Source organism: Mus pahari, chromosome 9, assembly GCF_900095145.1.
Source record: "Mus pahari chromosome 9, PAHARI_EIJ_v1.1, whole genome shotgun sequence".
NCBI lineage: Eukaryota > Metazoa > Chordata > Mammalia > Rodentia > Muridae > Mus > Mus pahari.
Window position 1 is genome coordinate 52,975,995 of NC_034598.1, and position 24,855 is coordinate 53,000,849.

Consider the following 24,855-nt stretch of genomic DNA (forward strand, 5'->3'; position numbering starts at 1 on the left):
TGGGCAAATGGATGTATCTGGAGGATATCATCCTTAGTGAGGTAACCCAATCACAAAAGAAGTCACTAGATATGCACTCACTGATAAGCGGATATTAGTCCAGAAACTTAGAATACCCAAGATACATTTTGCAAAACACAAGAAAACCAAGAAGGAAGACCAATCGCATGGATACTTCATTCCTCCTTAGAATCAGGAACAAAATACCCATGAAAGGATACAGATACAGAGACAACATTTAGAGCTAAGATGAAAGGATGGACTATCCAGAGACTACCCCACCAAGGGATTCATCCCATCATCAGCCACTAAACCCAGATACTAATGCACATGCCAGAAAGATTCTGCTGAAGGGACCCTGATATAGCAGCCTCTTGTGAGTCTATGCCAGTGCCTGGCAAACACAGAAGTGGATGCTCACAGTCAGCTATTGGATGGAACACAGGGCCCTCAATGGAGGAGCTAGAGAAAGTACCCAAAGAGCTGAAGGGGTCTGCAACCCTGTAGGTGGAACAATATGAACTAACCAGTACCCCCTGAGCTCGAGTCTCTAACTGCATATGTAGCAGAAGATGGCCTAAGCGGCCATCATTGGGAAGAGACGCCCCTTGGTCTTGCAAACTTTATATGACCCAGCACAGGGGAAGGCCAGGGCCAAGTAGTGGGAGTGGGTGGTTAGGGGAGCAGGGGTGGGGGGTAGGGTATAGCGAACTTTCGGGATAGCACTTGAAATGTAAATAAAGAAAATATCTAATTAAAAAATGGGGCAAAAAGAAGTGACTAGTTATTCATTCCTTTTTCTCTGAGTTTCTGCTGCTCCCTGACATCTGAATCAGGCAAGCCATATGTACGAACTGGGTTTGTCCCACCAGAAACGATGCCACATCCCTTGTGTTGTCACCTAAGCTGAGGCAAAGCAGCAGCCTTCCACAAGGAAGGGCATAGATGCTGGATGCTCTCCTTTCTGTCGACAAAGTGGAGCATATATTCACCTTTGCACAGGGATTGCTGAAAAGATTCGGATTTTATTCTGCTCAGTCATGGTACTTATAATCACTAGAGTCAGAAATTTTTCTTGGGATAGTATTCCTTATTTGGCTTTCCTTGTGTGGAGCATACTCCCTGTGCTATGATCTCTACCCTGAGTTTAGAAGATTACAGTTTCCTTCAAGTTTTCTCAGGCTTTGAGGACTTACAATCTAACCAAGGACTCATGTGGATGTGCTAATGCTGGCAGACCTGTGTGTGTGTCGTGACTCTGAACCTTCCAGAGGTGCTGAATGAAATGCACCCCAATTCTGAACTCTTGATCTCAGCCTCAGAGTACCAAACTTGAGCTGGTTACCACAAACAGAGCCTACTGTACCCATTCCCTGTGCTGCTGTCAACATTTGAGTAAGCTCTGAACATCCTCAGACACACTCTTTAAGTATGCAGAAAATAATATTTTCCACAGCCTAAGTTGAGTAGAAGCTATTGGTGAAGTGCCTTGTAATTAACACTATGTCAGTTTAAAGCAGACCCTGTTTAAAGAACCAGAAGAAGCTAACCATGAGAAATATGAGTGTCACACTGTAGCACAGTGAACAGCTGTGGCCTAGATCTGATGAGCTATAACAGTGAGTGGTGCTCTCGATTTTAAATCAATCCTGTGAAAGGCCTGAATGGCAAATCTTGAGTAGCTATTTTTAAATATCCATGTATAAAATTAAAGAAGTTTCTTTTTTATGTACAGAACAGTAGATGTAAGCATTAAACACTTGATCTAAGCAAATGTCTCCAAGGCCCTTCAGTCTATAAATTAACTGTGGAGGTTAAGTTTTTCCTTTTGATGTTTTTTGTTTTTGTTTTTGTTTTGTTTTGTTTAGAGAGCACAAGATGTAGTCAAAGGTTCAGATAATTATTTATTTCAGTTGGGGATTCTATCCAAGAATAAGTTCAAGTTTGGTTCACAATGACTTAGAAACTACCAAACACATGTCAGTGACAGAAAACAACCAGATGATTGGTCACCAAAGCTACATTGCCCTAGGAAAGGGACAGAGAATGGACAGGTGTAGGTGGATTTTGGAGTGTTCTAACAGGAAGATCAAATGGGGAGGGAGCAGGAAGAGGGGGTTTGAGAAGAAATGCAACAAGGGAGAGACAGCTAAAGCTAAGAGCCACTTAAAGTGCTGTATGGAAGCCTAATACAGAAGAATCTTGCTAGCATATATGCATATATGAAGGTATTCCAAATGAAATCATCAAATAATGGAGGGAAAGAGCCCCATCTGGATATCTTTCTTCACCAGATGAAGTTTCTGGTACCAGGATTTGGTTCCATCTAATTGAGTAGCTGGCAAAAGCAATCCCATGGAAATCCACAAATAACCCAGGCTATTGCCAATACTACTGCCTGCTCTCCACAAAGTGACAGAGGGGTCCCATTGCTGAAGACATTGAATACGGAGAAGGTGGACTGGTGCCTACAAGCACCCTTACCCCACAGACTCATGTTCATGATACTGGAAGGGACTCTGCCGGCTAACGAAAAAGAAACATAATCACAAACCCAGCCACAGTCCATTTGCTCTACACTGCTGTCCTGCCTGCAAGATATTCTAGGGTAGTGGTGGCACAAAAGTTGTATGGTTAATCTACCAGTGTCTAATTAGACTTAAGATCTACTCCAGGAGATGGAACCACCCAACGCTGCTTTGGTGGTCAAGAACCTGTGACTAGGTAGTAAAGGTAGGGTAATATTATTTTTAATAATGTAGCAGTAAAATGACTTCTAATATTATCTGCTACATTCATGGACCAATACCTTATTCAGCTATCATTAGAGATGCTTCATTTGGAAGTAAATATACAGATAATAAAAGACCTTGGAACACTCAGACTTACATGAGATGTTTCCACTAAAACTCTCTGGATGTGGCTTAGGGAACTCTGCAGAAGAGGAGGCAGAAAGAGTTTAAGAGCCAGAGTGGATGGAAGACACCAAGAGAAAATTGTTCTCTAAACACAGCACAGCAGCCACACATATGAACTCACAGAGACTATGGTAGCGTGTACAGGGACTGCATGAGTATGTGCCAGATGGGGTTCTGGAGCTGAAAGAAGTGAACACATGCCCTCATCCCTAACAAGTCTCACGCGGTAAACACACATCTCCAAGGGCAGGCTCCATATCCATCCGTAGATGTCCAAACACAAAACAAACTCAATAGCATCTTCAGAGGTTCTTTTTCTCATAATATCAAGTCAGGACATTTGTGTTTACCTTGCAGATCTTTTGTGTGTATGTTGTGCACCAGTTTCTTGCTTTCATGGGATTCCTGTGTGTGTGTACATATGTATTTCTGAGTCCATGTGTTTCTTGTGCTTTTTCTTCTGTTAATTTGTTTTGTTCTATTTTGATTTGTTTGTTTTTAACTTTTTTATTTTATTATTATCCCTTATCTGTCTGTTGTCTGTTTAAAAGTTTTCCCTCATTTATATGAGGTTCTATTATAGATAAAATTTTGTAGGAATACAATAAAATCTTTTGTTATATAATTACTATGATATGCTTATGATTTTCCATTTAACTAACTCATTGATGACCTCATTTATTCCTACATATAGATGATTAGTTATTTTAAGATCTGTGATATTATGAACTAAAATAGCAATGCTCAATTCTAAGCATCTAGAACTTGCTAATTTTAAAACTATTTAAGCAACATTACTTCACCCATTTGTTATTTTTTCATTAATTTAATTATTCACATTATATCCCTACTGTAGCTCCCCCTTCTCTCCTCCCCATAACTTCCTCTTAGCCCCTACCCACACTCCTTCCTCTCCTCCTCAGAGAAAGAAACTCCCCCACATCCCGGGTACCAACCCACTCTGGTACATCAAGTCACAACAGGACTAAGTACATCCTCTCCCATGGAGACCGGACAAGGCAGTCTATAGAGGAAAGGGATCCAAAGGCAGGCAACAGAGTACCACAGAGAGGATGTACTTAGTCAGAGACAGCTCCTACTGTAATTGTAGGGGATCTTCATGAAGACCAAGCTACCCATCTGTTACATATGTGTAGGGGGCCGAGGTACAGCTCCTGTATGCTTTTTGCATGGTGGTTCAGTCTCTGGGAGCCCCATGGGCCCAGGTGAATTGGCTCTGTAAGACTTCCAGTGGTGTTCTTGTTCTCTCTAGCTCCCTCAGTCCTTACCTGTTTGTTTCCAAGAAGAGTCAGAAAGAGTGTGGATCCAGGTGGAAGGGGAAGAAGAGAAATCGGAAAGAGTGGAAGGAGGGTAAACTAATCTGAATATATTATATGAAATAAATTATTATCAAAATTTAAAAAGTTCTCGATGCTCATGATTGATAAATAAAAGATATTGTAAACAGACTTCTTCATTTGAATACATCAATTACTTTATCAATAGATTTCCTAAGATATTAAGGGGTTAGGAAATACCAAAAAAACAAGAAGAAGAAGAAGAAGAAGAAGAAGAAGAAGAAGAAGAAGAAGGAGGAGGAGGAGGAGGAGGAGGAGGAGGAGGAGGAGGAGGTATCATTTTTAAATCATTAAATTGGCAAATTTTTAAAAGACTTACTTAAATACATGTGTGTATGTTCATACACATGTGTATGTGAGTGTGTGTGAAAGTAGTATGCATGCAAACATGGAAGCCAGGTGTCCTCATCCATCACTCTCAGCCTTGTGAGGCAGACTTTCTCTGATCCTAGTTTTTGTTTGTTTGTTTTCAACTTTTCAGTTATGGAGGGCACAAGAAAAACTTATATATCCTTGTCTCTGTTCCACAACCTTGAAACTAGAGTTATATGTGTGCACACGAGGTCTGGCTGGGTACATGCGTACTGAAGTTATATGTGTGTACGTAATGCCTGGCTTGGTACATGTGTACTTAAATTATATGTGTGCACACAATGCCTGGCAAGGCACATGTGTACTAGAATTATATGTGTGCATACAATGCCTGGCTGGGAGGGTGTGTACTGGAGTTATATGTGTGCACACAATGCCTGGCTTAGTACATGTGTGCTTGGATCCAAACTCTAGTGTTCATGATAGTACAGAAAGTACTGTTAACCGCAAAGCCATCTCTCCACTCCTGAAAACCTTTTAAGAGTCAATACCCTGCAATATATATGGATGAGTATGCACCATAAATTATTCATAGTCAAAAAGTAAGTTATAGCTAACTTACAGGCAGTGTCTATTAAATTTAAATTTTCATGGGAACTTAAAGCTACTCGCCTTGGAAAACAATTTTGAAAACAAAACATTAACATGCAGGAATCCGTGCACACCATCACATGTAAGTGTGCACTAATACTGTTAGCAGGAAAGCAGCCGATATAGACAACAAGAAGCGAGTACTGAATGGAAGCTCCTAAATTCACACAATGGGCTATGGGGCAGCTATTTACAAGTATGGATTTAATCTGTGGATACCCAGAGGGAGAAATGTACAGGATATGTTGTTAAACGGACAAAATAAGAATTTACAAAGTAACATGTACTGAATGGTCTAATTTTAATAAAAACATTTATAAAAATTAAAAGTTCCATTTATATGTCTGTGTGGACCCTTATACATAGAAGGCCTCAAGCTACGACCCTATAGATAAAGTGAAATTGGTTGCTATTTATACTTGCAATCTGGAAAATCACTTTAATAAAATCTAAGTATAGTTATCAAATAAAAATGTAACATTTCTCTATGTATTGCTTATTTTAGTTATTTTAGTATAAGGAATACATAAGGATACAATCTTCACTTTTCTAAAGATAACAGTTATCTGAACATCATTTGTTGAAGGTCCAACCCATTCTTTAAGAAGTCACCTGTACCTCTGTTAAATCTGCACATACATGAACGAATATCTACACTGGGGTCTCTGCTGTGTTACACTGATCCATGTTATTCTAAAGTGCTATAACACTACCTTCAAGTTCTGAAGCTTTGTAAAGCAGCCTACTGCATAATTTTTAATTTCTATCTTTCTTCTCATCATTTTCATGGGTATTAACATATATATCATTTATTTTTAAATATTTATTTATTTTCATTTCATTTTATGTGTATGTGTGTTTATATTTACACCGTGTCCACACAGTGTTCACAGAGGTCTGCAAGAGATTCAGACCCTCTGCAATTGGTGATACTGGCAGTTGAGAACCACCATGAGGGTGGTGAAAGCAAACCAAGGACTCTGCAAGAGCAGCAAATTCTGAGCCATCTCTGAAGCCCCTGACAGGCATGTTTTGACACATAAAACATGAATACCATTTTCCAAAGTAAAAAAAAATTAATTAGAGATATACTTAAGTTACGATTTCTAAGAAATTAATATTAAACTTTGTGTAACATTATTTCACTTCAAATCATATATTTCTTTTGCCCCTGAGAAATATTTTATTTTCTTCTCCTTCTTACATATTTTTTGAGAATGAGTTACAAAAACAACAACCTTAATCAACTTTATCTGAATGAAATGACTAAATTCACTATTTTATAACTTATCTTAAATAATATAGAAAACTAAAATGTTGAGAAGTAGAAATGGTCAGACAGTTTCAGATCTGAGGGATGGTCTGTCTTCACAATTGATAAATCAATGTGCTTTATTTACCATCTTTGATATTCTTTGATGACTGTATTTTTTGTTTGTCCTTTGCTAATGATGCTTCAATCTCTATAATATAACATAACGTGGAACTGGTTAATCACCGTTTTTATGACCTCTCTTAAGACGTTTCCAGACTGCATATAGTATATCTTTCAATATATAGTTTACTGACATAATAGTACATGCAACAATCTTTTAAGAATATCTTTGTGTTTAGGTTACTTTCAAGATAAATGTCAACAACAGGATAAAACCTTAAGATATGAATAGAAAAATATAACAGAGCAAAACTGGTATACCATGAGATCACAAACTATTAATTTACTTCTTTACTTCTTGGCTTTACCTCTTTTCTCTTTATAGTAGTACTCTATCTTTAACTCATCAACATCTTCAAATGTATGACATATCTTAAGAAACATACTAGTTGTGAAGACTAGAAAAAGGAACATCAGTGGAGTATACAAGTAAGACAGCATCGGACACATAGGTGAGACCACCAGGTGTTCAGCAGGCAGCCCATATCTCCATGGTCTGGTGAGACGAAGACAGACACTTCAGCAAAGGCCTTGGGGGGAATGGTTATCCTCCGAATGAAGGAAGGGTAAGAGTTAGTAAATAGATGGACAGAGACAAGGGTTACAACCAGATGTTTCCCTGTGGCAATATTCACACACACAAGTGCAAGGCTAACAAAAATATAGACTTAGGGTTGTTGTGTTTTATTACTTTTAACCCAGGATATGATAACTATAAATGAGTAAGAAGCCAATATTCCCCCTGCACTCATACTAATTGCAAATATTAAAAAAATAACAGCATCTGTTAATGAAACTCCTACTGCCAGAACAGATGCAGCTCTAACTATAGATTCTAAACAGAAGTCCTAATTGTTATTATATGAACTTAAAGTACCTTTAAGTTATAATTTCCTCTACTCAGTCTTCTGTAATCCTTAAAGTATTTAAAGATGCCAAAAGCAGTAATCTATTTTACCCCCTTTTAAAAAGAATTCACCTAATAACAACTAAATGGATATTGCCAATTGAAGACCAAGTTAGATTTCCATGGGGATTGTTTTATTTTTTTTTTTCCTCCTAGATGAAATAAGCTAAAAACTTATAGGATCTGAGGATGTACTAAAATATTTAATATGCAGAGCTTGCAGAAAAGTAAAAAGCTAAGACTTCAAAGGGGTCACAGGGTCAAGCAAAATGGTCTTCCTGGCATAACAAATCCTGAGTAATCCAAACGCTCTCCAGCATGAAGAACTTTTGCTCTGTGTACCAACCCTCCTCAACAAGAAATCTGCGTGTGCTCCTCTTCTCCTGACATGTTTCCCACACACTGTCCTGCTCAGTCAGTCTAGGACTCTTATCTGTGCCATCTCCGTGCCTGGCTTTAGTTTCTCAAGAGTCTCCCCAACCTCACCTCAATGCTTTCTCTGAGCATTCTACCCATGTCAAACTTCCCATTATTTGAAGTAGTCATACCAGTGACATGCTTCTTGTCCTCCTCCATCAGAAACGGATTGTACATGGTGTCAGGCATGGTGCTACATGACAGGGAACTGTCGGCTGGAGGAAACCTCCTCTCGAACTCAGCCTAGACTTGGGTGACAACCCAGTGAGGAAAACCCCTCCCTGGCAAGAATGAAACCCTAAGTGCAGGTCCCACATCCCACAAAAAGCTGGATGCCAAACCAGATATCTGTAATCCCTCAACTGTAATCCCTGAGAAGGGGAGAGACACAGGAATACATGGAAGCTTCGGGGCCAGCTAGTCCAGTTTGCACATAGTAAGCAAGAGAACCTGTTTAAAGTCATCTGTCAGAGAAGGACCAAAAATCCTAGTTGTCCTCTGAGCTCCATTTGTATCCCAGGACAAGACAGAATTCACATTTATGCATAAGGTATGGGTATATACATACAGAGAGAAAGAGAAAAGGAGAACAAAATTGTCAGCTCTGAAAACATATACATTAAAGTAGCATTATACATACTGAACAGAATGTATTTATGTATTTGTGTGTATACACATATATATGTGTGTGTGCATATGTACATATGTATATACATATATACATATATGTACATATGTATGCATGTGTACATGTATATAAATATGAAAGGGCTATATGGTAGTGTTTGGAGTAAGGAAAGAGAAGGGGGATATAGTATGTCTATGTTATAACCTTACAAAACATAAATAATTATGATTTTAAAATCAAAAGGGAAAGTAACTTGTTTTACGGCAGGGTGGAGAGATATTACAAATTACAATACATGGTGCTGAATTAACATTCCAGCAATGTGCCGTTAGGATAATATTACAAATTACAACACATGGTGCTGTATTAACATTCCAGCAGAGGTGAGATTGGTTCATCTAGCTAGTTGTTCTTACTTTTTAACTATCCCATGCAATGAAAATACTTTCCTTTCTGCATCTACACTCTCAGCAAATAACCCAAGTACACCGAGCACAGTGGCCTATTGTGAAGAGATGGTTGAAGTATGTTTACCATGAAGAGGAGAACAAATTTTTTCTGGTTTTCTACAAAATATGAGAAACTGCTAAGATATAAAGATATCTTTTTTAAAGGGGTAGCACTAAAGACAGGCTCTGTCTAAGAAGATGCAGTCTTTGTAATTTATCCAAATTCCTTTGATGACAATAAGCTTAAGCCTTATTACTAATGAGCTAATAGATTCATCTGTTCACTCACTCACCACGACATGGATGAATTCTACTTTTGGCTGAGCAGTGAGCTTGCAAGTGAGGGTGCATCAGAAATAAAGAATGATGTGAATTTCATCTTAAACAGCATTTTACTCAGAGGAGAGATGTAAAACTATTAATTACACAATCAATTGCTTAATGTAAATTTGACTAGTGTATTGAAGAACAGAATTCTATATATCCAGTTTATCATCATCTGTCCAGCCAGTATAAAATACATTAGAAGGAATCAAATACAAATGTATCCAATACAAAAATATCAATACAAAAGAACTCACAAAGAGAAAGTGAAAAAATTCTTACCCATTTGGGTTACCATTATGTATGTATCACTTTGCACACTTGGCATTTACTAGAAATGAATTAAATATTTACTAAATGAAATAAGATGCTAAGATAAAAAATGGGTGTTTTTACTAGGAAATATATCATTATAAACGCATACTCTTGGAAGTGCAGAACAAAACTTACATGATCTACACTTCCTATAGACTCATAGAATGTGAGATTGTATATAAATATAAATATAAATATATATGTATGTGTGTGTATACATATATATGTATATATACACATATATATCCATATGTGTCTGTGTGTGTATACTATTCTACTTTTTATTAACCTTTCTACATTTTTTTTTCATCCATTCTACTTTAAATCAAGATTTTGACATAGTAACACCATGGTCTGATGTATCAATGCTATCAGTATGAATGAATCAAGAATTTGAGAACTTATAGTCAAATCTAAGACAGGACTTCATAGATATCTGTCTTTAATACCACATTAAATCTCAAAATGGTCTAACATGAAACCCATAGAAGAACAAAAATGACCAGCAGTAAGGAGAAGGCAAGCGCAGACATCAGGAATTGTCTTCTGAACCTAGGTCTAGCTGCGCATGGACAAATTATTCCGTCAGTCTCTAGGTGTCTCACAAAATCTCCAGACCCAAAATCCAACATTGAACTTCAGGCTGCTTTTAGGATGCTAAACATCTTATCATGACAGTGAACAGGACAGCTGATCTTCAGAAAGGCAAATGTGGAAGGAGCAAAGGGAATGTCTTTTTCTTATACGGCAGAAGCGTGCAATGTTGTTCACTGCCCTTGTGTTTAGGATGTATACATTTTCCCATATGGTACAAAAATTAACTCTATAGTCTAACTTTAGGCATCATACTGTCCAGAGTACCCCTTTTATTCTTCTGTGTTTTTTTTTCTTCCTCCGTTTTAACTGTCCTAGAACCATTAAAAGGGGCAAAGTAGTTTTAGAATTCTTTCAGTCAAAGCTCAAATAACCTTGAAGCCAAACAAAGACTGTCTATCATCTAAAGTAGAGATGAAGGAGATCTGATTAAAATCAGAATTCCCACCCCTACATCTCTGATCGCCACACCAAAACCAGGAGCTATTGATTCCTTTAATTAAAAAAGATCTGATATGGAAATGCTACATTGAGATGAATCCCATATGAACAACTCTGTGAAGATTTCTATTTTTTGCCTTGTACCTCCGAGAGTTATTTAAATCCTTCAACTGAAAATGAACCATGATGCAGGCTCAGCCACCAAAATACCCCAAGGGGAAAGAGAATAGGAGCAATGGGAAGGGAATACAAGAAAATGAGTGGAAACTTGTGTGAAATAAGAGTATGTAACAACAGCTTCCAAAGCTAACCAAGGAAATAAAAGAGCCAAATAGGAAATAAAGAATGAAGTAAAAAAAAAATCTAATAAAGAAAGAAATTATGAAAATATGGCAGAATGACACAATAATCACTGAAATCTCTCAAGGTTTCTACTCAAAATTCTATGACAGAGAGTACTGACAGGTTTTCTGTGCCTTAGTATCCTGTACCAAAGGCAACATACAAAAATGAAGATGAGGGGGCTGGCACACTTGTAACACCACTGGCATGCAGGGTGTCCTCAAAAATACACATCATCATGTGGTTGAATGTGTCTGGATCTAGCTATAAGAGACTGTAGGTTCTGAGGTTTCAATGACCTAAAGCGCCAGAAACATTGTTAAAGTGATAGGGTCTTGCGAAGATCATAGGCCCCAGTACAGGAGGAGAATGCCAAGGCCATGAAGCAGAAATGGGTGGGTTGGGGAGCAGGGCACGGGGAGGGCAGAGGGGGCTTTGGGGATAGCATTTGAAATGTAAAGGAAGAAAATAGCTAATAAAAAATAAAAACAGAATAAATGAAAAGATAACTGCATTAATCACAAGAAGAAGAGGCAAGTAACTTAGTTGTAGAAAGAAATAGCTTGTGGTAAGTTAATAACTAAGACATTCACGATTTCTTATCATTTAGGCTTATCACACATAAATGATTTTTAGTTAATTTAGATTTTACAAGTGTGTATCTATATGTAATTTCAATAGTCAAAATTTTACACTGATGAGGTTTTAAAAGCAGTACTGGGTATCTATATTTCTTTCTCCAGAAGATTAATTTTCACCTGAAGCTTTCAGAGTATCTCGTAATACCTAAGTCATTGGTCATATAGTTTCCATTTCTATTTCCTTTCTCAGGCCCTATGAAGTAAATAATGTCTTCTCCACTGTATACACACACACACACACACACACACACACACACACACACACACACACACACATTTCCCAAATTCAAATTTCTAAACTGGATTATGGCAGAAAAAATTACAAAATTTTATTTTTAAAGGATGCATCTTCCAGAAGTCTGCCCTGCATTGACTGGTTTTTGTTGATTTTTCTGGAAACCTTTCATTCTGATAACCTTGGCAGTTTCTTATCTTCAGAGCTGGAGTCTCCAAGGAATGGATATAGAAACTCTAAACTAGATACTTTCCCACGGGAAGGTGTAAAACAAGTTCTATTACCAATTTCAGGTGGCCATTGTGACAATTAAATGCTGTATCAAGCACTCCATTTCTGCACAAGGAATTCTTCCATGTACTGATCAGAAGTCATATAGTTAAGAGCATCTATCACAGTGGGTTTACTTTAATTCTGTACATCATACTTTTGTCTAGAGACCTTAATATTAGAACTGATGTTTGTCTCCATATATCTTTCTTCAGTAATTTCTGTGCTAGTTGCCAATCCTTTATTTTCTATTTCCCTTGTCTTTGTACTTATGATATTGGATGTTTTGCATTAACACTTTAGTCTACAATTTATCTCTTGCTTTACTGTTTTTTTTCTCTTTAAATATTTTTGAAAGCTCTCTACCATACCACTATAGCTACATAACTCACACTCCTGGCCCCTTTTGCTCTGTTTTCTGAACACCCCCTTCTCTTCATATCTCTTTTTGAGATTTTTCTCTATAAAGCATTGCTTGCTTTTTCATGAACATATTCCTTGTGAGAAGATTTGTCATTGTTTTGTGTATATAGTATATTCTTTTCTCTGTGAAAAGTACCAATAACATTTTAAGTATTTTTCATTTCTCTTCAAGTCGCTACTCATTCTTGATTATAAGGTTGTAGATTTTGAGCTTTTCAAATCCTACTTCAATAAGTGTCCTCAAAAGTTTTGACCGCCTTTTAGCCAACCATCTAATGGTAGAGAAAAGATAGTAAATAAGACAATGGGATATAGACCTGTTTAGAAGTAGTTCTTTGGGGTGGTTCCAATATCCATTTGTGAGGATAACACCTTACCACTTTAGTAGTGTCAGGATGCCAAACATGAAACAACAATGGAGGCATGATCCAGCAGAAGATGCCAGGCCTCCTCCAAATGAGCATGAGTCACTTAGAGAAGCCAGGACCATCCAGAGTGCCAGGAGTTCTCTTCGTACCTCTCTCAACAAAGTGAAGGCCAGTGAAGACAAAGCATTGCACAGTTAGCTCCACTGTCCATTGATTCCTACTTATAGTCTCTGAACATCACATGTCCTCTCACAGGTCTTGCCTTAGAAAATATCATATGAATCTGCACCACATGACACAATCAGAAACCTCCACTTCCTAAGGTACTACAAAGTATGATCATATACCACATGTTAATATGATTCTGGTCAGTGAGTCACATATAAGATAGTGGTTCCCTGAATAGGAACTGGGAAACTCCGACCACCTCATGACTTCATAGCAATCATAACATTGCAGTGCATGCAACACTCGTACATTTGTGATCAAGAGGTGTGAACAAGCTACCCTTCCATTTATGTAAAAGAATACCTACAAGTACATACCTCTACATACAATTACATACTTCTATATTCTACACAGTACTTGACAATCATAAAAAACATCCATGTTACATGTTGGTTCATGTATTTTCAATTCTGTATTTTTATCAATATTTTTGCATGTCCTTGTACTTAGGGTTGGGTTAGGGTTAGGGTTAAGGTTAGGGTTAGGGTTAGGGAATTTTTGATAAAATGTTGTGATATCATACCAGTTCCAGTCTCCTGACGCTTGCATTTTCACATATCAAAAGAACTAATTTTCCCACTTACACTTACTCTCTTTACTTTGGTGAGGTCCTACATTACAGAACCAACATCCAGGGCTTATTGAAGAAGGACCAGGAAAATTCTAAGGTTCAGAAGTTTTGGTTGACTAGAGTAGAACAGTGCCTTCCCGAATTGATAGGACCATGGCACTGATGAGCCCACAGCACCCTACACCAGATCTGTACAAGGACAAGCCAACCAAACCTCAGCATGGCAGGTAGAGAGAGACTCTGGAGTCAAGTCTAACTGAGGATTTACTGACAATGGATAATTTTGAGGAGAAGGGGAGTCTTGTTTATTTATGGATATTTTCCCTGGTTGGTCAACCATAGTCCAGTGGAAGACTCTATATTCAAGAGATTATGACTAAGCCGGGCAGCGGTGGAGCACGCCTTTACTCCCAGCACTTGGGAGGCAGAGGAAGGAGAATTTCTGAGTTAGAGGCCATAGAGTCTATTGAGTGAGTTCCAGGACAGTCAGGGCTATACAGAGAAACCCTGTCTCGAAAAACAGCAACAATAACAAAAAAAAAAATAGTATATGACTAGCAGAAATTGGGCTCTGGGTTGCTTTTCTTCTTTTAAGGTTATGAAATTGAGAAAGAATGAAGAGATCAGAGGAGTTAGAATAAATGTGATCAAAATACATTGTAGGAAATTCTGAAGGAATTAATAAAAATATTATTTCTTAAAAGGGCCCTATGAAGTGATTAATCTTTACCACTTAGGTTTGTGTAAGTATGTTGTGTGTTTACACAGCAACACAATGATTCATTTCTCAGAACATAATTCCAAAGTTCAATAATGCCCGATTGCAGTGGGCATCTACACATACTATAGAGCTGATAGCTCTACACCCATCTAGTTATTTGACTTTGAGGATGCTGTTCTTCAGTGTTTCAGGTCCATAATGTACAAAGATTACAAAAAATATGTGTTCTTCATACAAATTGATTAATAGCAGTACAGAACCTGAAATAGTACTGCCTATAAATGTTATGATTCCATGGAACCTTATAATTTGTTCTTCTATTTGCAGGTTTTAGTATCTTCTAGAAGATCATTTTTGAAATATCTAGAGGTATCAAACTGCATGTTAAGGTCTAATCAGATTTCATCCAGGACTGGAAAGACCACAAAATGCCTTTGCCATAACGAGTGTCACAGTTGCAAGCTTTGCTGTGAGTCATTCCTCTTGGAAATGTGATGTTAAAATCTCCATATTTGGGGCTCATCACACACAAAGCACACAACTGTCTTTCAGGTTAGGTAAGATGGTCAGGAGTGTCATCCTCCGTGTGAAGTTGTCCTTTAATTTTGCTGGATGCTATCTCCATCTACCACTGCATTGTGTTGTATAGTAAGGCATGAGCTGACTTAGAGTGAATCCAGATGTCCACCTGCCTCTTGCTTGGACAATTCCTCAGCTTTCCCTGCCGACAGTGTGAGATCCATTCCTTCCACTGCATCATAGTAGTGACTACTTGCCAACACACTTCAGCTTCCAATATTATGAGCATATCTCCTGTCACAGATTGCTACAATTCCCTCTTCAATTTTAAGTGATATTTTACAGTGATTTAGGTTAAATTTTATGTTCAACATAACATTTCTACACAAAAGTTGAAATAACTATTTAAAACAATGAAAAGCAGTTATTAGGGTGAACACAGTTTGCCTAATTTCAACATGGCATTTGTCTCTGTAAATTCACCTTTCTTAATAAGCAGTGATATTTTGGGACTAGTGCTCTGAATAATTGTATCAATTTAAATTTTTCTCAATAATGAACAGAAGCAAAACCTTAGGCTTGGATCTATTTTCCAATTTTTACTTCCCCACTTAGCCAGTAATTGGCCATATGTAGAGATATTCCCATCAGGACTAGTTCCAACATCAGCCACTGAGCATTTCCGGTTACATTTTGGTCATAAATACACATTTGTATGCACATTATATACACAAGATTGTATAGTTTTGAGATGGTCAAATCAAATTTTATTTTTGCCATATTCTATGAAAATCCTCCCAAAAGGTGATTGTTTTTGTGAAGAGGTTGATAGAGAAAGGTTTCTTTAGAAAGCATGGAAAGAATAAGACAGACAGTGAGGATGTTGGAAAGACCAGCAAGAACAGGACCTATTCTCAATATCTGGTGACTGGAAGCTTACATCTGTATTTAAAATTTACATGAGCAACATTTTACTGTTACACAAAATGTGCCTCATGAATATTCTTATTGAAGGAAGTGGCTTCTCATTTTGCTCTACATGGGAGGCTTTAAGTTGAGCAGATATATTTCTTAAGGCTTATTTTTGTTTTTTGTTTTGTTTTGTTTTTGTTGTTGTTGTTGTTTTTGGTTTTTCGAGACAGGGTTTCTCTGTACAGCCCTGGATGTCCTGGAACTCACTTTGTAGACCAGGCTGGCCTCGAACTCAGAAATCAGCCTGCCTCTGCCTCCTGACTGCTGGGATTAAAGGCATGCACCACCACACCCGGCTTCTTAAGGCTTATTTTTGTTTCTCTTGTGTATATGTGCATGCCTGAGTGAGTGTTGTGCACATGCACATTTGTGTGTGTGCATTTACACATGTGCACATGTGTGTATGTGTGTGCTTATATGTGTGTCTGCGTGTGTAACTGTTTATCACATGTGCATCGGTGCCCTCAGAGGCCAAGAGAGTATGTTGGAGCCTCTGGAAGAAGTGGTTGCAGGCATTTGTGAGCCACACAACTTGAGTGCTTGGAGCCAAACTCAGATTTTCTGAAAGAGTGTCAAGAATTAGCAACCACTGAGCCATCAATTCAGCTACCAAAAGTAAGAATGTTTATATTTTAAAATATGGTTTAATTAACTTTATTTAATATTGCTAAGTTTAGCTGATTGTATATTCAATTATTAATTTAATAAAATTATAGACATATATAGAAACATATTAGTTCCAATACCAAGGGGCCCAAAACCACATTGATAAATCATTACTTCTTAGGTGTCTTAGAGGCAACATAATCTCTACTGCATAGGATTTTCTCATGTAAACCTATAGGCAACTCAAATCATGTGGAATCAAATGTACTAAACATTTAAGAAGATAATAATGCAGAAGCAAAATAGTTGAAAAATCAATAGAACTAAACATACTCTCTGACTGGCTCCATTTCTTTCAACAATGTGGGGCCTATCTATCTTCCAACAAGTGTTATAATAAAGGAGAAGGATTTGTGGTCTGAACCCAGAGAAATGCAAGTAAGAGACATGTGCTGCCCCCAACAGATGACCCTTTGTCTCCTCTTAAGTTTTGGGATTTATCAACTGCTTTTAAAGTGTATTTCCTCTATAACACCAGTTCTCAACTTACAGGTCACAACCACTTTGCAGGTCAAATATTAGTTATCTTACATGTCAGATGCCTACGTTATGGTTGGCAGCAGTACCAAAACTACACTTATGATGTGGCAAGAAAAGTAAGTTGAGTGGGGGGGAGGTCACCACAACATGAGGAGCTGTGTTAAAGTGTCACAGCATGAGGAAGACTGAGAACCATTGCTCTACAGTTTTATTATGATTAAACAGGGTATTATAATTTATTTTATTACAAATAAGTTATTTAGTGTACCCCATACATGCAGCATCCACAGAACCCAAAAGAGGGCCAAGATCCCTTGGAACTAACATTGTGGTCAGGTGTGAGTTTCCATATAAGATTTAAGACTCCACCCTGGGTCCTTTGAAAGGGCAGTAAGTGCTTCTAACTGCTAACCGATACCTCTAGTTCCTATTATACTAATTTTAAAAACCTATATTGAGTTCTTAAATATAAGTAATCTCAGAATTTTTGTTATGGATTCAAAATTGAGTAAACCATGCTGAAAAGTTTGCTATGTGAAAAGACATCTGTTTACTAACACTCATTTTATTGAAACACATTAAATAAGATTCTGATTGGTATTATATAAATGAAATACAGTATATTCAAAACAGCATGTATAGTATATTTGAATTTCGTACTTGAAGGAGATCACCAAGTCTGAAAATTTACCATTCTCAACAAAAAGCATACTTCGGTACCAACCAAGAAAATGTACACTTTCAATTGCCTTGACTTGGAGCAGAGCAGAGAATCTTAATTATGTCCTCATTAGGCAAAAGTGAGTTAACATTATCTTAGACAGTCAACACCACTCATTTAAAAGTAAGCATCAGAAGCATAAATGACTGGTTCCTCGCTATTTTCATCTTTTAAATCACACACAAGCTGTAGGACAGCATCAGGCTACTGTCGTCTAGCCGAGCAATGAGAATCCATCACAAGCCAGTTATTCAAACATGCATTCCTGATGAAGATGGAAATCGTGGCATATGGGGATGGAGAAAAGACTGTTAAGTTCCATAGTGGCGATTACCCTAGAGCAAGGAAAAACACAGGGCCCAGTGCTGTCTGCTCTTTGACTCGTTCTGCCCAATTGAAAGGGAAAATTGAAAAGGTTCAATTATTTAATTTATACCTTTGATGAGGTTTTATAACATGAAATGAATTTTGTGATTAATGGGGATTTTATGTAGACTGTACATTAAAAATACCTCATCTACAAAAGGCAAGTAGTATTATTTTCTGGCTAGTGAGGGTGAAAATGAAATGCAAAATAATGTTGATTGACCTAAATTTAATATATAAAGGTAGCAGTAGTTAATAGAATATTGATTAAAGATATACAAGGAGATGGTGACAATTCATCAAATCTCCTTGGTCTGTGCCTGGAGGCATTGAGTTAATAAAACATCTTCCCTTATAATTGATCTGTATCCTCCTATTACTCCATTTATGCCTTGTTTCTTTCCCTGTGAACATATCAGAATTACACAGTTCTACAACCAACACCAGATACTAGTGCAGAAGGTTTTGTAAAAGCTGTTAGTATATTCTCAGATTTTAAATGTGGGAGAAGGAGTCCTTGGACTAGGGATAAATGTAGGGATTGAAGCACAGGAACCTTTGTTAGTCAACTAACCCAGGAAAGAAGCGCCAATAGAAAAAGGCAGCAATGTATCTATAATTTGTCTTTATTGTTATATAACAGTTAATTTGGTAACAATTATAAAACAAACAATTGTATATATAAAACATATTGTTAGTTTCTATAAAACATGTACATGAGATTGCTTTTATGATCTGTCAAATTCTGGAGACAATTTTTAAATCTTAGAAAAATGCTTAGTTTGCTAATTGAGCTTATTTTTCTTTATTTTTCTAGGGGTTATATTCTTTATATACAGATAATTTATGCTCATAGATATTAGTGTCAATTCAGTTGAATCACTGTGGGAAAAAACATTTTATAAGTCTCTCCCTAGGGTATGTAAAACAATAATGAATCCTAATATATGTAACAACTTCATATGTAACAACTGCTTAATTGGTTTTCCTTTAGGATATGAGATGTGAGTGACAGCTAGGTTGTTGTTAGTTTATGTGTTTGTCATCTGAAGACAAACTGCATGCCATTCTGTACCTAAACAATTTGTGGAGTCAAAGAAATACAGAGTAATTTATGCTTCATATAGCAAATATATTAAGCACTTTCTTATACATCCTAACCTACAGAATGTTTTTCCTCATGCTTGCCAATTTTAGACTTAGTAGAAAACAAAACAAAACAAAACAAATAAATCAGCAACAACAAAAAAGACAACAAATACAACAAACACAAAAACCCAAAAAGTAGAACCATTTTACTTTACTCCATAGGTTATATAGCCAAATATATGGTCTACATATAGTGACTGCTCAATCTAATCACATACTTGGGTCAGTGTGCCAACACATCTGGTTAAACCATACAGAAGCTCATTATAAACCACTCAGTAGCAAAATAAAATTTACATCAAATAATTCTTTGTCCTACACGAGATTCACCAATATTTTCTAATAAGTAAAAAAGTATAACAGTTTGTTCTATTTATTTATGACTGACTAGTAACTATTGACATCTGCAGAACATAATCACTTACTAGTAGATATGAACCATAAAATAGAGGATACCCACTTTATAACCCAAACACCCAAAGAAGATAAAAATAAGGAGGGCAAAGGAAGACAATTGAATCTCAATACAAAGAGAAAATAAAATCTCACTGTGAAGATAAGTGGTGGACAGGGGAACTGGGTGGGAGGATCTGATGTAGGGAGAGCTCAGGAGAAGGCAAGAAGTGTGAAGAGAAATGGTTGACGGGGCATCTCTAGGACATACCAGAGACTTGGGATGGGGGAGGCTCCAGGGAGTCTAGCAGGGTAACTCTAGCAGAGAATTCTAGCCACTCAGGACTCCCAGAGGAAGGATAAGAACACCAACTCACCCATAAAACCTTAAACCAAAAATTTCTCCTGCGTACAAGAAGTACAGACATGAAGATGTTGCAGAGACTGAAGGAACATCCAACCAATGACTGGCCCAACTTGGCATCCATCCCGTGGGAAATAACCAGTCTCTGTCACTATTAATGATGATACTCTTATACTTGAAGACAGAAGCCAATCATAACTGTTCTCTGAAAGGCTCTACCCAACAGCTGACTATAACTGATGCAGAGACCCACACTCAAACATTAGACGAGCTTAGGAATTATTGTATAAGAGTTGGCGAAAGGATTGAGGAACCTGGAGGGTTTAGGGATTCCATAAGACCATCAGAGTCAACTAACTTGGACCCTGGGGCAACTCCCAGAGATTGAAGCACCAACTAAATATCAACAAGGGCTGGAACTAGCTCCACCCCATACTCCCACTCACACACATATGTAGCAGATGTGCAGCATGGTCTTCATGTGAGTCCCCAACAACTGGAGTGGGGACTTACCTCGACACTGTTGCCTATCTGTGGACCCTGCTCCCCTAACTAGGTATATTGTCAGGCTTCACTGGGAAAGGATGTACTATAGCAACTTGAGAAGCCAAGATCATTTTGCAATAAAAAAACAATACCAAGTGTTTCTTAAATTCTAGCCAAAACAATTCTATGTGTAAGAGTTTTCCACAATACAATTGTTGCTTTGACACAGCCAATAATTCAAAGACTGAAGATCTAAAAGATCCTTGCTTCTCTAGTCCCTGCCAAGGAGTTGCCACTTGCATGGATATCCAGAAGAAAAAGGCTTCCTGTGCCAATGTCCTCCCGGGTAGAGGCCTGACCTGTCAAATTGCCACTAATTCTGGTGGAGGGAATGCCTGCCAACATAGATGCACCTGACATAAATACCCTAAGCACACCATCTGTATCTGCCCTGCTGATTATGCCAGAAGGTTCTGAGGCAGATCATAATGAGTATGCTTTTATCCCTCACCACATTGGGGCAATGTGCCAGGATGGAGTCAGTGGCTACTTCTGCTTCTGTGTTCCTGGATATCAAGGCAGGTACAGTGACTTGGAAGTGGATGAATGTGTTTCTGATCCCCGCATGAATGAGACTGTATGTCTCAATGAGATAGGAAGATACACGCATGTCCATTCACAAGAGTATTCTGGTGTGAACCATGAGTTGGAAATTGATGAATATGGATCCCAGTCATGTCTACATAGTACCATGTGTCAGGATTTTCTTGGGACTTACTTCTGTGACTGTGCACTATGGATTCCTTAGAGACCACAGTGAACTCAACTTTGATGAATACACCAGTTAGCCATGTCTTTATAGAGGTCTAGGTGTGGATAGAGGAACCTACCACTGTGTCTTTGCAGGTAGTTATATTCATGGGGACACACGTTGAGACCTTGATGCATCTTTGTTGGTTAAAGCCTTGTCACAGTGATGCAACATATGAAGATATTGCTGACAGCTATATTTGGTGTTGTTGGCTTGGATACACAAGTGCCCTGCAAGAGACCAACATAAATGAATGTAGAAGCAACAACCATTGACAACTGGGCAGTGAGTGTGCAGAGCTGTCCTCAGAAAATCTATATGCACACATTTCTAGCCTGTATTCCTCCTTCATTTATCTTAGAGCCTCAGGCAGTGTTTTTTTTTTTTTTTTCTGTCAGCCTGGATTCACAGAAAGGAGCCTAGCATAACTGTTCTCTGAGAGGCGCCACCCAGCAGCTGCCTGAAACAGATACAGAGACCCACAGCCAAATATTAGACCAAGCTTGTGAAATCTGGTGGAAGAGTTAGGGGAGAAATTAAGGAACCTGGAGGAGGTAGGCACTCTACAAGAAGATCAACAGAGTTAGCTAACCTGGACCACTTTGGGACTCACAGAGACTGAACCACTAACCAAAGAACATAAGAGGGCTGAAGCTAGCTCCCCACCCCTACCCAACACATGTAGCAGATGTGCAGCTTGGTCAACATGTGGATCCCCCAACAACTGTTGTTGTGGCTTTCCCTGACTCTGTTGTCTGCCTGTGGATCCTCACTGCCTAACTGGACTGTCTTGTCTGGCTTCAGTGGAAGAGGATGTAACTGCAGTGACTGGGGTTGCCAGGATGGGGTGATTCCCAAGGGAGACTCCCTGTTCTCAGAAGAGAAAGGGAGAGGGGATGGAGGGAAGAATGGTATGAGTGAGGAACTGTGTCTTAGTTAGGGTTACTGCTGTGAACAGATACCATGAACAAGAAAACTCTTATAAGGACAACATTTAATTGGGGCTGGCTTATAGGTTCAGAGTTAAAGTCCATTATCATCAAGGTGGGAACATGTCAGTCTGAAGCCAGGCATGGGGCTGGAGGAGCTGAGAGTTCTACATCTTGTTCTGAAGGCAGCTAGAAGACTAGCTTCCAGGAAGCTAGGGCAATGATCTTAAAGTCCACAACTGTGACACACCTACTTTAACAAGGCTATATCTACTCCAACAAGACTACACCTCTTAATAGTGCCACTCTCTGGGCTAAGCATATTCAAACCATCACAGACTGGGAGGAGGATGGCTGTGATTGGGGTATAAATTGCATAAATAAATAAATTAATGGGGAAAAAAGATTGGCAATTGCATTTTTCTTGCTCCTGAAAGTCCTTAAAAGTTATGAACACCTCTTCTTCTTTCAAATAGTAGAACATGAGCTTATCAAACAAACTCATTAACAAACTTATTTGCTAGCTTAATATATTAAAAAGAGATATCAAATGTAAAAAATTATAGAGTATTTTATTCCAAAATTTTTCTTCATGGTAAGAACAAATTGATAGCATATCTCCATGTGGTGATTTTATAGTCAAGTGTAGTTATTTTATAGTCAAATGCAGTGATTCTTGCCACAATGACCCAAGTCCTAGAAACTGATAGCAATGCAAGTGTAATTCGAAGTTTCCTAGAAAAACTTCTGAGTATGGCTAGAGACTACAGTTAATCACTAGTTCTGTTTACAATCAATACTGATGCATATGAAACTTAACTCAGTCTGAAATATGCCTGAAGATGCATTTAGACAATTATGTGATGCAGCTATACCAGCACACTCAGGCCTCTTTTTTTTTTTTTTCTGGATCTCATCATTAAATCATATTTCTTTGTCAGGTCATACATACTCCCTTTTATTTTGTATATTTTATTCACTGTGTTATTTGTGTCTGTGTGAGGTGGGTGAGGGAGAAAGAGACAGAGAAGAGAGGGATAGAAGAAGGGGAGGGGAAAGGGAACAGAAAGGAGAAAATGTGCTGAGTCACAGTATTTGTCTGATGTGTTCTAATTATAACTCTGTCTCTCAGGATTCCTAAGTACAACTTCTCCATTTAAATGAGGAAAAGGTGGTGAAGTAAGGACCTAAGGAATGAGGTCTTGCCCATCCAGCCTCATCTGCATAGGTCCATAGCAAAACAACCTCCTAAACTGTCTGCATAGGGTGGCATGTAGACAGTTACCTTCCTAAGCTGCTGGGTGCTGTAACCCCACACTCCGACCTGCAGAGATGGGAAAAAAAAAAAAAAATCAACAGGAACGCCAAGGAAGGTTTCTCCAACAACTTTCGTCTTTATCTCAGGCTCATCCTGTTTTTGTATTTCATCAGTCCTCTGCCTCTTATCCCTCCTCCCTCTCCTGTATTCAATCAGCATTCAGCATGCTCTGAACACGAGCTGTGCATGCAGGCAAGGTGCACAGTGATAAGCCAGTGACTCATCAGGCAGACAGCACAGGATCTTACAAGTGTGCAGGCTCAGGTTCTTGGTAAACAGGGATCACAGGGCTTGGCCACACCTGTTTCTCACATATCCCCCATTTTGTTTAATTAACTTGGCTCTGGGATCGCATCTGTCTTAGGTTGCCCTCAATCATGTCACATCCTTACCCATCATTGGTGTGGTGAACTCATTTTCACCAACCTGTCTTAAGTTGGTATGCACATGTGAGAGTCTTACCCGTCATGGATTAACGATCCATCATACTGAGCCAAACATGGGGTGAACTACCTGACTCTATAGCTGCCATAGCTTGAGTCAGCAGTCGTTGGTCAGCCTACACAAGCCTGCACATGCATACCATCCACCACAGCATCTCCAATCACTGCTGTAACGATGGCAGCTGTAATTCCAAGATCTCTCCTATTCCTTAGGAACACTGACAACTGACCCTCCTGTACCTCCAGAGGCCAGGGTATGGCTGTGGGTATTCTGGTCACCGTTGCCAGGGGGGGTCTAGTAGCATTCCAGCCTTGAGACAAAAAGCATGTGATATTGGAGCATTCTAATTCAAAAGAACTAGTCNTATTACTAACTAAAAAGAAAAAGGGAGGAACCATACATACAGAAGTAAGTTTACAATTATTTTCCACAGAAAAGCACAGACTCCCCTTCAAGGATACATTAAACAAGGCATTGCACAGAATCTGGGATAAGCACCAGCATCAACACTCAGGGGAACGAGTAGGGGAAGGGCCTTCACTATCCCCCATAACTCTCTCTTCTGAGCCATCACCATACTTGTTGGTAGGATTCTCTCTCCACAGTCATGTCAAGCATTCTGGCACCCAAAGGGGATTTTCTTGATCCTATGGATCAATGATGATCTGCAGTACAACCACCATCAAAAT

The 24,855-nt window shown here is 38.4% G+C and overlaps 1 pseudogene; it reads left to right on the forward strand.

Annotated features, from left to right (window-relative positions):
• LOC110326101 overlaps positions 1 to 24,855 on the forward strand; it is a 74,869-nt pseudogene that overhangs the window by 45,223 nt on the left and 4,791 nt on the right.